The sequence below is a fragment of the Anomaloglossus baeobatrachus genome, chromosome 9 (genome assembly GCF_048569485.1).
Source record: "Anomaloglossus baeobatrachus isolate aAnoBae1 chromosome 9, aAnoBae1.hap1, whole genome shotgun sequence".
NCBI lineage: Eukaryota > Metazoa > Chordata > Amphibia > Anura > Aromobatidae > Anomaloglossus > Anomaloglossus baeobatrachus.
Window position 1 is genome coordinate 33,150,218 of NC_134361.1, and position 14,676 is coordinate 33,164,893.

Consider the following 14,676-nt stretch of genomic DNA (forward strand, 5'->3'; position numbering starts at 1 on the left):
TGAACTTTGATGTGGTCTGTGGTCATAAATCAGCTTGGAGGAGTTCAGAAAAAAAACAGAATTGCACAGTTCCATTAGATATTCAAAGCAGGCTCACTGACAGATTCTCAGTTGACTCAGCAGCAAGGAATAAACAGTACGCTCAGCTTTGATGTGGTCATAAATCAGCTCAGAGGGGTTCAGAAAAAAAAGCAGAGTTGCATAGTCCCCATTAGATATTTATAGCAGGCTCACTGACAGATTCTCAGTTGACTCAGCAGCCAGGAATAAACAGTATGCTCAGGTTTGATGTGGTCATAAATCAGCTCAGAGGGGTTCAGTCTTCATAACAGGCTCACTGACAGATTCTCAGTTGACTCAGCAGCCAGGAAATAAACAGTACGCTCAGCTTTGATGTGGTCATAAAATCAGCTCAGAGGAGTTCAGAAAAATAGTCACAAACTCCGCATCAGGTCTTCATAGCAGGCTCACTGACAGATTCTCAGTTGACTCACTCAGTAGCCAGGAATAAACAGTACACTCAGCTTTGATGTGGTCATTAAATCAGCACAGAGGGGTTCAGAAAAAGCTACAAACTCTGCATCAGGTCTTCATAGCAGGCTCACTGACAGATTCTAAGTTGACTCAGGAGCCAGGAATAAACAGTACGCTCAGCTTTGATGTGGTCATAAAATCAGCTCAGAGTAGTTCCGATAAAGAGTCACAAACTACGCATCAGGTCTTCACAGCAGGCTCACTGACAGATTCTCAGTTGACTCACTCTGCAGCCAGGAATAAACAGTGTAATACAAGAGGCTAAAGAAACTAAACAGTGCAACATTTTTAAAGAAACCCAATTACAAAAATGATTTTTAGCCCCAAATATAAGGATTTAAGCAATAAAAAAAAAAACTTTAATCTTAATATGTTGGAGCCCTGTTAGTGATTTTTGGACTGGGGCCCGGGAGTTTCAAGTTACACCTCTGATAATAGGAGGCCAGTAGCCTCCTTAATTAATAGCCCAAATTGGGACCCAGAAGCCGCACTGCTCGGATTGTCAATTCATGTTCATTAATTGAAGCTTTCTAGAGTTTTCGGAGTCTCTGGAAATCCCTGTAAGGGAGGATGAGACGAGCTGCAAATTGAATTCACAGGTGTAAAATAGAAATTCCATATTATTTTTAATGAAAATCAAATTTAGATCGTTAAAAAAAAGCTCCATAGAAAAACCAAGCTGCCCCCTGTGGGATGACGGAGGTACTGCAGGATCGCTCATTTTAGGATTTGTGCACATATTTATATTTGCAAATTTTTCTGCTGCCAAAACCAGAATATTGGCAGGAAAAACACTGCGTAAAATAAGCGGTTTTGATGGGGGGGGGGGGGGTTGCAGTAGATTTGCTGCATTTTTTATGCATATTTTCTTGCATTTTTGTTCCCAATGCTGCAAAAAAGCTGAAATAATTTTTATGCTGCAGATGTGACAAATAAAAAAAACATGCCGTAATATTTCACTCTGCAAAAAAAAAAAAAAGAAGTGTGGCGCCCCTGAGGCTTCCGTCGCCACAGAGACATTGCACCTCAGCCAGAGGTGTAGGTAAGGACAAGGGTACATGCCGGTACACAGGCAAATTCACACTACACTTATTGTTAGGCACATATAGGGACCAGAGATAGTGGCAGCTACCCCCTTGCTGAGACAGGGGGGCCATAAGACCCATCTCTCCTCCCATGGGGTGGGGGCCTAGCAACAAGGAAAGTGGGAAGAGCCAACTGAAAGTACGAGTAGAAACAGGACGTTCTAGGTCAGTGTAGTCGGTGAGAGGGAGGTAGTTACCTCAGGAGAGTAAGTGACTGAGAGAGAAGGTTCCTGGTGGAGATCCTGGGGCCCGGCTAGGCCCAGGTGACACCACAGACAGAGAAGAGAGGATCCCAGGGCCACGGAAGGGCATATTTGCTCGTGGCCTGCTCCACAGGAAGATCAGGTAGAGGGATCTGGCTGCATTCGGGGACTGTCCCCAGACAGAGGGAAGAAAGACATTTCCTCATAAAGTGACACCGAGGCCCAGGGTGGCTGCAAGCGCCCAGGGCCACAACCTGCCGTAGATCCCCTGGGAAGAGGGCAAGATTCCAGTCAGGCAAGCCCCCTTGACCAGATTCTATGGTAGAGGCCAAGACACGTTTATCTATCAAAGTCAAGGCTGTGAAGCCAGTCAAGGAAAGAGACATAAAAGTATTAACCCTAAGATTTAGCTGGGATCGGCGGAGGTCCCTGACAGTGGATCCCAGCATACCATTGGCCAACTGGTTTGTCGACACCTGGACTCAGAAACAGTGAGTAAAAGACCTTGAAACTGCAACTCCTGGTGTCGCCTCCCTTTTGTTCTACACCGCACCACCATTGCATAGACTTTCATAAGCACCAACGGTTGCCCCGGGGTACCGCTCCACCTGTGGGGAGCAGAACCATCCCAGCTGCCATTACATCAGCCCCAGAGGCCCTACCCAGCAGCGGCGGCTCCATGGCCGCAATCCACAGGTGGCGTCAAGAATATATATTTCCACAAACTTTATTATTAATCACCATCCCCACAGCCGTCATATTAGTTGACCCCCGCCAGGGTCACGGAGCCGGGCCCTGCCACCGCTGACTACCCCCGGACTAGTCCGGCCCAGCACCGGGTATCCCAGAGCCCTGGGGTGGGCGAGTCAGGAAAAATGTGTGGATGAGATTCCAGACATGCCATTCACTAGGCTGATACTGTTTTCCGAGTGCAAAAACACTTGACGTATAAGTAAGAAGGGTTATCAGCAGGGCTGTGGAGTCGGAGTCGTGGAGTCGGAGTCGGAGTCGGAGCTCATTTTGGTGGAGTCGGAGTCGGAGTTGGAGTCGGTATAAAATGCACCGACTCCGACTCTTAAAATATATAATAAATTGGGGACAGGAGTGCAATGCAGAATGTGCTGAATATTTTACTAAATAACAACATTTAGTATAATGCTTATATTTAAGTGAAAAATTTATTGTAGTACAATGTGAACATCAGACATTTAATTGTTTTTATGATACAATAATCAAGATATTTGGATAGAACATAAAATATTTATTGGAATACAACTTTAGAACACAAAAAAACTAATAAATTGTAAATATGTAATATATATAATATATATATATATACAGTGTATATACACACACACAAGATATATATGTAATCTACTGTATATTACATAGTGTATTACATATTTACAATTTATTACAGTTTTTTGTGTTCTAAAGTTGTATTCCAATAAATATATTTTATGTTCTATCCAAATATCTTGATTATTGTATCATAAAAATTATTAAATGTCTGATGTTCACATACACATATTCATGTACTACAATAAATTTTTCACCTAACTATAAGCAATATATGTAGGAGTCGGAGTCGGAGCCGGAGTCGGAGTCGGAGCCGGAGTCGGAGTCGGAGCTGGAGTCGGAGTCGGTGCAAGAGAATTTGAGGAGTCGGAGTCGGAGTCGGAGTCGAAGGTTTGGCTTACCGACTCCACAGCCCTGGTTATCAGGTGCAGAAGCTTTTTCTTTTTGCTAGCAGGGTCCATTAACAGTAAGCAGAGCACATGATGTATGTATGACTGCTGTGATCCTAGACTGTAATCTGCGATCTGTAGGGCAGTGGTTCCAGCCTGTGACTCTCCAGCTGTTGCTAAACTACAACTCTCAGCATGCTTATAGGTCTATAGTCAGGGACGGAAAGATCATGATTGTGTCGCGGGCAGGGAGGACGCCATCGCTGCTGCGCTCTCGCTAACGCTCGGGTCCGGCGCTGCTCGGTGGCTCGAGCGGTGGGCCGGATCCGGGGACTCGAGCGGCGCTCCTCGCCCGTGAGTGAAAGGGGTGGTTGGTTTGGGGGATTTAGTCCGTGACGCCACCCGCGGGTCGTGGTGAAGATAGGCACCACCGCTGCTGATGACGGGGATCCCGGGAGCGATGGTAGGGAGCAGCTGGGATGTTGTTTTCCCCCTCCGTGGGTAGGGGCCGGTGGTCCCGGGGCCCGGTGATGTGACGGGGAGGCAGGGTTGGTGAGGTGCAGGGTTGCAGGGACAGCGCGGCGCGGTGCCGGATGGCACGGGTGTACTCACTCAGCAAGAAAGGTACAAAGTCCTCGGTAAACCAAACGGCTGGATGGACGGGTCCCGCAGCCGGCTGCAGTGCTTCTCCCCGGACAGGTGATGGTGGCTGTCTTTCCCTGCACCTTGATGTTCTCCTTTTGACTACTATGGATTCCCAACGGTAGTCCGCTCCCCGGTGTATGGGTACCGGAGGAGCCCGTTTGCCTGCAGGCGCTGGCCCTTGGGTCTCTAGCCTTAGGCAGTAGCTGTATACCCTCACACTGTAGGCTGTTGCCTTCAATCGGGACTTTTGCTGTTGTGAAACCCCTGGGGTTCCAGTCACATTCGGATCTGACTATTGTCGGCGGCTCCAAGCCTGGTCGGGGTCCGATGGCCCTGCCTGTGTGTGCTGGCTTCACTTCGCTCCCCAGTCGGTACAGGCGGGCCATCGCCCGACCCCGATCCTACGGTTCCGCGTTGCTCCACCACTCCTGCAGACGGCCACCACTGTCTGCCAACCTTGCTGTCAGTGCCTGGGCCACAAACCCAGACACCCAAGTGCTTGCTCCTCTCACTTCAAACTCCTAAACTCAACTGACACTTTTCCCGCCTCCAGGCCTGTGAACTCCTCGGTGGGTGGGGCCAACTGCTTGGCTGTGCCCCACCTGGTGTGGACATCAGACACTGGAGGGAGGCAACAAGGATTTTTGTTTGGCTGGTGTCCCTGTCTAATGGGGGTGGGGGTGTTTGTATGTTATCTGTGACGACCTGGCTAGGCCAGGGCGCCACATTCTCCCTTGGTGAAATGCAGACCGTCCGCAGGCTGCCCGTCCATCACCGGTTTTATTTTTCTTTTAAAAAAATGTAAAATATAAATAACATGTAAACATTTTCAAACATATAAGCATTTCTTGTGAGGACACTTGAACGTTGCACATATAAACAAGAACATTTTTAATAATAACAGACGGACGGATGTCTTCCGCTCTCCCACTCAAGCAACCTAGCCCTGATGCTGCCCCTAAGAAGTGGGCAGCACCCCTTGACCCCAGTCCAGGTCCAGGCCGCCCGAGCGGGAACGGGCACGGTGACTCGCACCCGGCTGTCACTTCAGGGGACCCCATGTCCAAGGGGGACCCCTGACCCCCGGAGGATGGCCACCGGTCCTGGTGGTGGCCGGGCCCCAGCCTGCTCTGCTGCGGGCCCTTCCTCCAATCTGCCTCTCCGGAGGCGGCTCCGACGGAAAATCACCCCTCAACTTATTTACAAGCCCACCAGTTCGTGGGTGGCCTGACAGCTCTCGGCCATGTCCATGAGTAGTCTCTCATGCGGGGGGGGGGTAAAAGCACACAGCAGGGCCGGCTCCAGGTTTTTGTGGGCCCCGGGCGGAAGAGTCCCAGTGGGCCCCATCCACACGCAGACACACATACATACACATACATATACATATTTAACGACAAACTCACAAAAATACATATAGAACTGACACATCTATACAGTCATATACACTGACATACATAGATACACATCATACATGCATACAGACAAACACAACACAACTCTGCTAGATACATACATACAGACACACACAGCTCTGCTGGATACATACATACAGACACAGCGCTGCTACATACATACACACATAGCTCTGCCACATACATACACACATAGCTCTGCTATATACATGCACACATAGCTCTGCTACATACATAGCTCTGCTACATACATAGCTCTGCTATATACATACACACATAGCTCTGCTATATACATACACACATAGCTCTGCTATATACATGCACACATAGCTCTGCTATATACATACACACAGCGCTGCTATATACATACACACATAGCTCTGCTATATACATACACACATAGCTCTGCTATATACATGCACACATAGCTCTGCTATATACATGCACACATAGCTCTGCTATATACATACACACATAGCTCTGCTATATACATACACACCTAGCTCTGCTATATACATACACACATAGCTCTGCTATATACATACACATAGCTCTGCTATATACATGCACACATAGCTCTGCTATATACATACACACATAGCTCTGCTATGTACATACACACATAGCTCTGCTATATACATACACACATAGCTCTGCTATATACATACACACATAGCTCTGCTATATACATACACACATAGCTCTGCTATATACATACACACTTAGCTCTGCTATATACATACACACCTAGCTCTGCTATATACATACACACATAGCTCTGCTATATACATGCACACATAGCTCTGCTATATACATACACATAGCTCTGCTATATACATGCACACATAGCTCTGCTATATACATACACACATAGCTCTGCTATGTACATACACACATAGCTCTGCTATGTACATACACACCTAGCTCTGCTATATACATACACACATAGCACTGCTATATACATACACACCTAGCTCTGCTATATACATACACACCTAGCTCTGCTATATACATACACACCTAGCTCTGCTATATACATACACACATAGCTCTGCTATATACATACACACATAGCTCTGCTATATACATACACACATAGCTCTGCTATATACATACACACATAGCTCTGCTATATACATACACACATAGCTCTGCTATATACATACACACCTAGCTCTGCTATATACATACACATCTAGCTCTGCTATATACACACACACCTAGCTCTGCTATATACATACACACATAGCTCTGCTATATACATACACATCTAGCTCTGCTATATACACACACACCTAGCTCTGCTATATACATGCACACATAGCTCTGCTATATACATACACACATAGCTCTGCTATATACATACACACCTAGCTCTGCTATATACATACACACATAGCACTGCTATATACATACACACCTAGCTCTGCTATATACATACACACATAGCTCTGCTATATACATACACACATAGCTCTGCTATATACATACACACATAGCTCTGCTATATACATACACACCTAGCTCTGCTATATACATACACACATAGCTCTGCTATATACATACACACCTAGCTCTGCTATATACATACACACATAGCTCTGCTATATACATACACACATAGCTCTGCTATATACATACACACATAGCTCTGCTATATACATACACACCTAGCTCTGCTACATACATACACACATAGCTCTGCTACATACATACACACATAGCTCTGCTACATACACACATAGCTCTGCTATATACATACACACCTAGCTCTGCTATATACATACACACCTAGCTCTGCTACATACAGACAGAGACAGACACGCGCGGCTCCGGGGGGGGCATAAATCGGGGTTGGGGAGGGCACATACCGCTCAGGTCACGGTGGAGAGGGGGCCCACACAGCGCCGGAGGGACACGCTGTGCTGGGGGTCGCTGGCTGGCACTGCAACTCTCATCTGTGGGACTGAGCAGGATGCCGGTCTGTAGCTCCGCCCACAGATGAAGTTCAAACCAGGAAGTCTGCGCGCCTTAAAGAGACGGCGCCGCAGATTCCTGCCGAGGACTGCGGTCCCCGGAACTCGGCCCGGGGACCGCAGAACTAAGGAGAGTGGGCCCCGGCCAAGGTGCACCAGAGCTGACGAGGCCGAGTGGGCCCCCCCGGCTCTCCAGGGCCCCGGCATTTGCCCGGGTATGCCGGGTGCTGACGCCGGCCCTGGCACACAGGGTCCCTCCGGGGACAACTTGCCGGCAACGGCCGGAATAATCACATGGACAATCAGATGAAGGTTCACGGTTCATTAAAGTCATTCAATCAAACTGCTGGGGGTCCCAACGGGGGACAACTGCTTGCAACGGCGGATCGCTGCCATTACTGCTCACTTTCGTACTCCTCACCCGGCTCCAGGTGCAGAAGCACGGGTTCCAGCTCCTCCAGCGCACGGCAGGCGCGACGAGGAAGAGCTGCCCGGTATCCATTATTTCCGCTCCGAGGGATGTAAGTGGCATCCATGTCATACAAGCCGAAGACTCCCTCCTCCTCCAAGACAGGCTCCGTGTCAGCCCTCGAGCCACTGTCCTCTGACTCCAGGGAACCACTGGTGGGACTTGGCAGGCCCGTAACGGTTTCCAGCTGAGCCCAGACTCGCGGTTCCTCAGTGGCAACTGACCCGTCATCGGCTGGGGAGGTCTGCTACCGGTTCGTCTACGTTACCCGCTCCAGCGGCTGATGGGCTGGCTTCCCCTCGGGCCTCCGGCGGGGCAACACGGACTCTGCCACCTCCATTGGGGACGGTGATCTGGGTGGGGTTGTATGGGTGGTCAGCACAGGCGATTGGTCGGGCCCTGCTGGGGCCAGGGGTAGACCGGATCCTTCAGCTGCAGCGGCCGGTCCTCTAGGGACACAAGGGTGTGGGTCTCTCACCAGCTCCTCTAGCATGGTCTCTATTTCATGCACCCGCACGACCGTAGCCAGCTCCTCCATCTCAGCGGTCCAGCGATCTAACAGGTTCCGTACTTGGACCCGGTTACGGCAGCACAACATCATCACTTGGGTGTTCAGCCAAGCCGCCGTCCCGGGGGCAGGCTCCGGAGATTCGGGCCTCTCTGATGGTGCGGACATGTTGCAAGCTGCTTCCAGGAACCGATTATGTTTGCAGAGTCCTGGCGTCCCCGCTTTTATAGCCTCGGCTACATCAGGCAGACACACTCTCGCGCCTCTTTGGTACTCTTCAGCACTTCCGTTTGTTGGGGGCGGGGCTTCGCTTTCACGCCTTCCCTGCTTGGAGAAGATGCTCGAGCGGGAGATTTTCGCGCCAAGATGGCGACGCTTCAAAATTTTCGGCTGGACACTGCTGGCGGAGATCACAAGGCGCACTTCTACTGGTAAGTAGAGGGGTTCAATCCTGTTCGTGACGCCAAGTTGTCACGGGCGGGGAGGACACCGTCGCTGCTGCGCTCTCGCTAACGCTCAGGTCCGGCGCTGCTGCGGCTGCTCGGTGGCTCGAGCAGTGGGTCGGATCCGGGGACGCGAGCGGCGCTCCTCGCCCGTGAGTGAAAGGGGTGGTTGGTTTGGGGGATTTAGTCCATGACGCCACCCACAGGTCGTGGTGAAGATAGGCACCACCGCTGCTGATGACGGGGATCCCGGAAGCGATGGTAAGGAGCAGCTGGGATGTTGTTTTACCCCTCCGTGGGTAGGGGTCGGTGGTCCCGGGGCCCGGTGATGTTGTGACGGGGAGGCAGGGCTGGTGACGTGCAGGGTTGCAGGGACAGCGCGGCGCAGTGCCGGATGGCACGGGTGTACTCACTCAGCAAGAAAGGTACAAAGTCCTCGGTAAACCAAACGGCTGGATGGACGGGTCCCGCAGCCGGCTGCAGTGTCTCTCCCCGGACAGGTGATGGCGGCTGTCTTTCCCTGCACCTTGATGTTCTCCTTTTGACTACTATGGATTCCCAACGGTAGTCCGCTCCCCGGTGTATGGGTACCGGAGGAGCCCGTTTGCCTGCAGGCGCTGGCTCTTGGGTCTCTAGCCTTAGGAGGTAGCTGTATACCCTCACGGTGTGGGCTGTTGCCTTCAATCGGGACTTTTGCTGTTGTGAAACCCCTGGGGTGCCAGTCACATTCAGATCTGACTATTGTCGGCGGCTCCAAGCCTGGTCGGGGTCCGATGGCCCTGCCTGTGTGTGCTGGCTTCACTTCACTCCCCGGTCGGTAGCGGTGGGCCGTCGCCCGACCCCAGTCCTACGGTTCCGCGTTGCTCCACCACTCCTGCAGACGGCCACCACTGTCTGCCAACCTTGCTGTCAGTGCCTGGGCCACAAACCCAGACACCCAAGTGTTTACTCCTCTCAATTCAAACTCCTACACTCAACTGACACTTTTCCCACCTCCAAGCCTGTGAACTCCTCGGTGGGTGGGGCCAACCGCTTGGCTCCCCCCCCACCTGGTGTGGACATCAGACACTGGTGGGAGGCAACAAGGATTTTTGTTTGGCTGGTGTCCCTGTCTAATGGGGGTGGGGGTGTTTGTATGTTATCTGTAACGACCTGGCTAGGCCAGGGCGCCACAGTTGCAACCGGGCTCGGTGGTTTAGGGGGCCTGAGGACCTCAGACAGTGGTGCACTGTGAAGCAGCGGGGAAACGAGGAGAGGTGAATATGCATTTAATCACGGTGGCTAGAGGACTATGGGGAGCATTAAACAATATGGGGGTTGTATACTACTATAGGGGGGCTGCATAATACTATAGGGGATACTGCATCTATGGAGGAATATGGTGTGCATTATAATACATGGAGGGCTATGAGGGGTGCATTATACTATATGGCGGAATACAGGAGCTACATAATACTATATGGGAGATACATAATACTATATGGAGGATTATGGGGGTGCATTAAACTATATGTAGGACTATGGGGAGTGAATTATAATATATGGATAACTATGGGGGTGCATTATAATATATGGAGGCCTAGTATGAGCAGTATATTTTAATATATGGATTACTATGGGGAGGGTATTATAATATATGGAGAACTATGAGCAGTGTATTATAATATATGGAGAACTATGGGGAGTGCATTATAATATATGGAGAACTATGGGGAGTGCATTATAATATATGGAGAACTATGGGGAGTGCATTATAATATATGGATAACTGGGGGGTGCATTATAATATATGGATAACTATGGGGGGTGCATTATAATATATGGATAACTATGGGGGGGCATTATAATATAGGATATTATATCAGGATATCAGAGTATGGGAAAGCTGGGTGCTGCAGGAAAGTGCCAAATGTCAGTGTAATTATTCTATACCCCAGGAGGGACAGGGGGGCCAGGTCCAAATATTGCAGCGGGGCCCGTCTAACTCTAGTTATGCCACTGTCTATAGCTGTTGCAAAACTACAAATTCCATCATGCCTTGCGCTGCACTGGCATGTAGTTCTGCAACTACCGGTAAGAAATCACCTGGCAACAAGCGTTTGATTCCCTGCAGCGCCCCCGCAGGAGACATAAAGCATTACACACTTTATACTGAAGTTAATGTGCCGAATCCTCCAGAAAGAAAAAAATCATTTAGAAATCTTCAAATACTCCTCTCTGTTCGGCAGTGCCACAAAGTCATTTCCCTGCATGATTGCCCAGACTCGGAGATCGGTCAGATCCTGGACTTTTAGTCTACGCTGCTGGTGGGTTTTTTCTCCGTACGTTCCATTATAGTGGCGAGTGGCTTCTCAGTTGAAACCGCCAAAGAGCGAGCGCGTGACTTATATGAACAGATTAATTTGTGGTGCTAATTCAGGCAGATTCCAAGGAGGGAAAAACATCCGAAAAAAACATGCCTAAACCACTTGGGGAACGCTCCCCATGGGAAATCCACTTATACTGTTCTCATTAGTATGAGCATTTTTTCCTCAAAGAGGTTTGAAAGACTGATTTTTATTTTTTTTACTTCTTTTGGTGGAAGACATACAAAAATAGAGAAATATTTTTAAAAAGAAAAAAGGCAGTGCAGACCCCCCCGCCCAAAAAAAAAAGGAAAAACCGCAGACACATCTTACTATCACAGAGGCACATTTCTTAAAGCAGCACTCGGGTTTTGTTTTTTCACTGCTGGAGGGGGCACTTTAAGGGCTTGTGCGCACGTTGCGTACTTACATGCATTTACGCTGCGTATTGCACTGCAGCGTAACTGCATCCGTACTGCGTCCGCTGCACAATCCATGTAGATTGTGCATGATACGTGCGCATGTTGCTTTTATGAATGCAGCGATTTCGATGGTAAAATGTTGACCCAAATCCTCCGTGCGTTCATAAAATGAGCATGTCAATTATTCCGTGCGCTTTGGATGCAGCTCCCCTCTGTCTATGGTGGGGGCAGCATCCATAGCGTAGGAAATCAGCTTTTTTTGTACAGAAAAACTGCATCCATTACAGTGTTTCTGCAGCGATTTGACGCGCACATGTGCTGTCAAATCACTGCAGAATATTCTGCAGTTACGTGCGCATGAGCCCTTAACCTAAGTCCCCTGCCCCGGTATTATACGCACCCTCTGCAGTTTATCCTTTTTCTGCACTGCCATCTTGTGCCCGCAACCTCTGACTGTCCGCAAGTTAGACGTTACGTCACAAGGTCTCAATACAAGTCTATGAGAGCCAGAAAGGTTTTAATAGACTTGTTTTGCTTTATGAGCTTTGGTGAGTGCGAAGAGGCACAAGTTACAGGAGATCGACCGGAGTGACACTGGGAACAGATTAAGGGCAGGTATAATACAGGGGACTTCGATTTAACCCCTTCATGAACTTGGACAGACTGGTACAGGAAAAAGGCTTTGAAAAATACTGAAGAAATTAAAAATAAAATAAAAAGAATGAACATATGTAAAAAAAAAAAAATTAAAAAAAAAATGACTTGCCGTGCAACTGTTTAGGTTATGTCCACACACGTCCATGCAATTTGCAACACAAGTCAATGACTCTTTTTTTAAAGTTGTTGCTGCTTTTTTTTTTTTTCCTGCAGCTAAAAATCCGCTTTTGGCAATACAAAATGCTGCGCTCAATGCAGGCTCTGCTGTGGTGTACTGTACTGTGCTGTGTTGTACTGTGCTGTGCCTGTGCTGTATTGTGCTGTACTGTACTGTGCTGTGGTGTATTGTACTGTGTTGTGCTGTACTGTGTTGTGCTGTACTGTGTTGTGCTGTACTGTGTTGTGCTGTACTGTGCTGTGTTGTACTGTACTGTACTGTACTGTGCTGTGTTGTACTGTACTGTGCTGTACTGTGTTGTACTGTGCTGTAATGTGTTGTGCTGTGCTGTAATGTGTTGTGCTGTGCTGTAATGTGTTGTGCTGTACTGTACTGTACTGTACTGTGCTGTGTTGTGCTGTGCTCTGTTGTACTGTGCTGTACTGTGTTGTGCTGTACGGTGCTGTACTGTGTTGTACTGTGTTGTACTGTGCTGTACTGTGCTATACTGTGCTGTACTGTGCTGTGCTGTACTGTACTGTGCTGTACTGTGTTGTACTGTGCTGTAATGTGTTGTGCTGTGCTGTAATGTGTTGTGCTGTACTGTGCTGTACTGTGTTGTACTGTGCTGTACTGTGCTATGGTGTACTGTGCTGTGTTGTGCTGTGCTCTGTTGTACTGTGCTGTACTGTGTTGTGCTGTACGGTGCTGTACTGTGTTGTACTGTGCTGTACTGTGCTATACTGTGCTGTACTGTGCTATACTGTGCTGTACTGTGCTGTGCTGTACTGTGCTGTGTTGTGTTTTGGATGCATTTTTTTTACCTTTTTTTTTTGCTGCAAAATACGTGATTTGTCTACTGTAGATGTAAAATTAGTTTTAATCACTAAAACTCCAGCAAACCTGCTCTCATCACTTTCAATGGGTAAAAAAAAAAATCAGCACAAAAATGCTGCAAAAAATGCTGAAAGTTGTGACGTGCTGCAGATTTAAAGAACGCTACAGATCTCAAATTCAGTCAGGAGAACCAGGTTTGTGCATGAGGCTTTGAAAATTCATCTTTTGGTAATAATGAAAAAAGCTAATTTTTGCATTTAAAGAAAAATAAAAAAATAAAAAAAAAATTGCTTAAAAAAAGAAATAAAATCCAGTGCAGGTGATCACAGCCGATAATCACACCTGAGTCCAGCGTCCTCGGCCTACAGCTGCCACAAGTCTTCTCCAATTAGAACCAGCCCTGGATTTTCTTGGAGGCAGCGATTTGGGATTTTTCGTTGCTTGCACATTTCATGGAGAGCGGCGTCTCAGCCCTCGCGTGCACCGCAGAGCCATTAATCCCTGAATACATTTCTCTGTGCTTTGCCCAAATGACATTCTGTAAGAATTGCCCGGGGCGGTGGGCTCATCGACCTTATCTGTAGGAGTCGGTGCCAGGCTGGATGGGGAGCTGCGGGCGGTGGTGGAGGCACTAATACCATCTGCAGATTCAGATTAACTCAGCTGTAACCGCAGACGCGGGCCCCAACCCGGAGCCCATGCAGAGCACTGGGAGCAGACTCCGCTCCGACATAACGTACAGAGGAGGTGGGGGATGGAAGAAGCGAAATCTGAACATGACGTGACCTTTATAACATCATCTCCTCATACTGTAGCGCCCAGAGAAGGGGGTACTCGGTCCTGGGCAGTACTCGTAAATGGGAATGTCACTTTGGTGGCCGTTGCCCGGTCCTGTGCCCTGGGCCCCTTTTGTTAATGGGGGGTATTTACAGGGAAGATAAGAGTTTTTGTTACGTGACGCCACCTGCGAGTTGCGGTTAAGGATGGAGAACTGCCGCTGCTCAATGTGGGTACTCCCAGAGCTGATGGTAGTGGCAGCTATGATGGTAGGCCCTCCGCAGGTTGGGCTGTGCCTGGGAGACGTAACGGGGCAATAATGGAGACCACACCAGGTTGTCTTTAACAGTCTCTACTCACTGTGGACCCAGGGGTTGCTGGTTCAGGTCCCAGGAGGACTCAGTGCCAATGTAGTGACTCACGTCGCTCTGTCCCCGACACTCTCTGTAGATTGAGTCCCCGTAGCGTGGAGCGTTTGGGGACCCCGACTGTCCTTTTTGGGGGTACAGTCTCCTTCT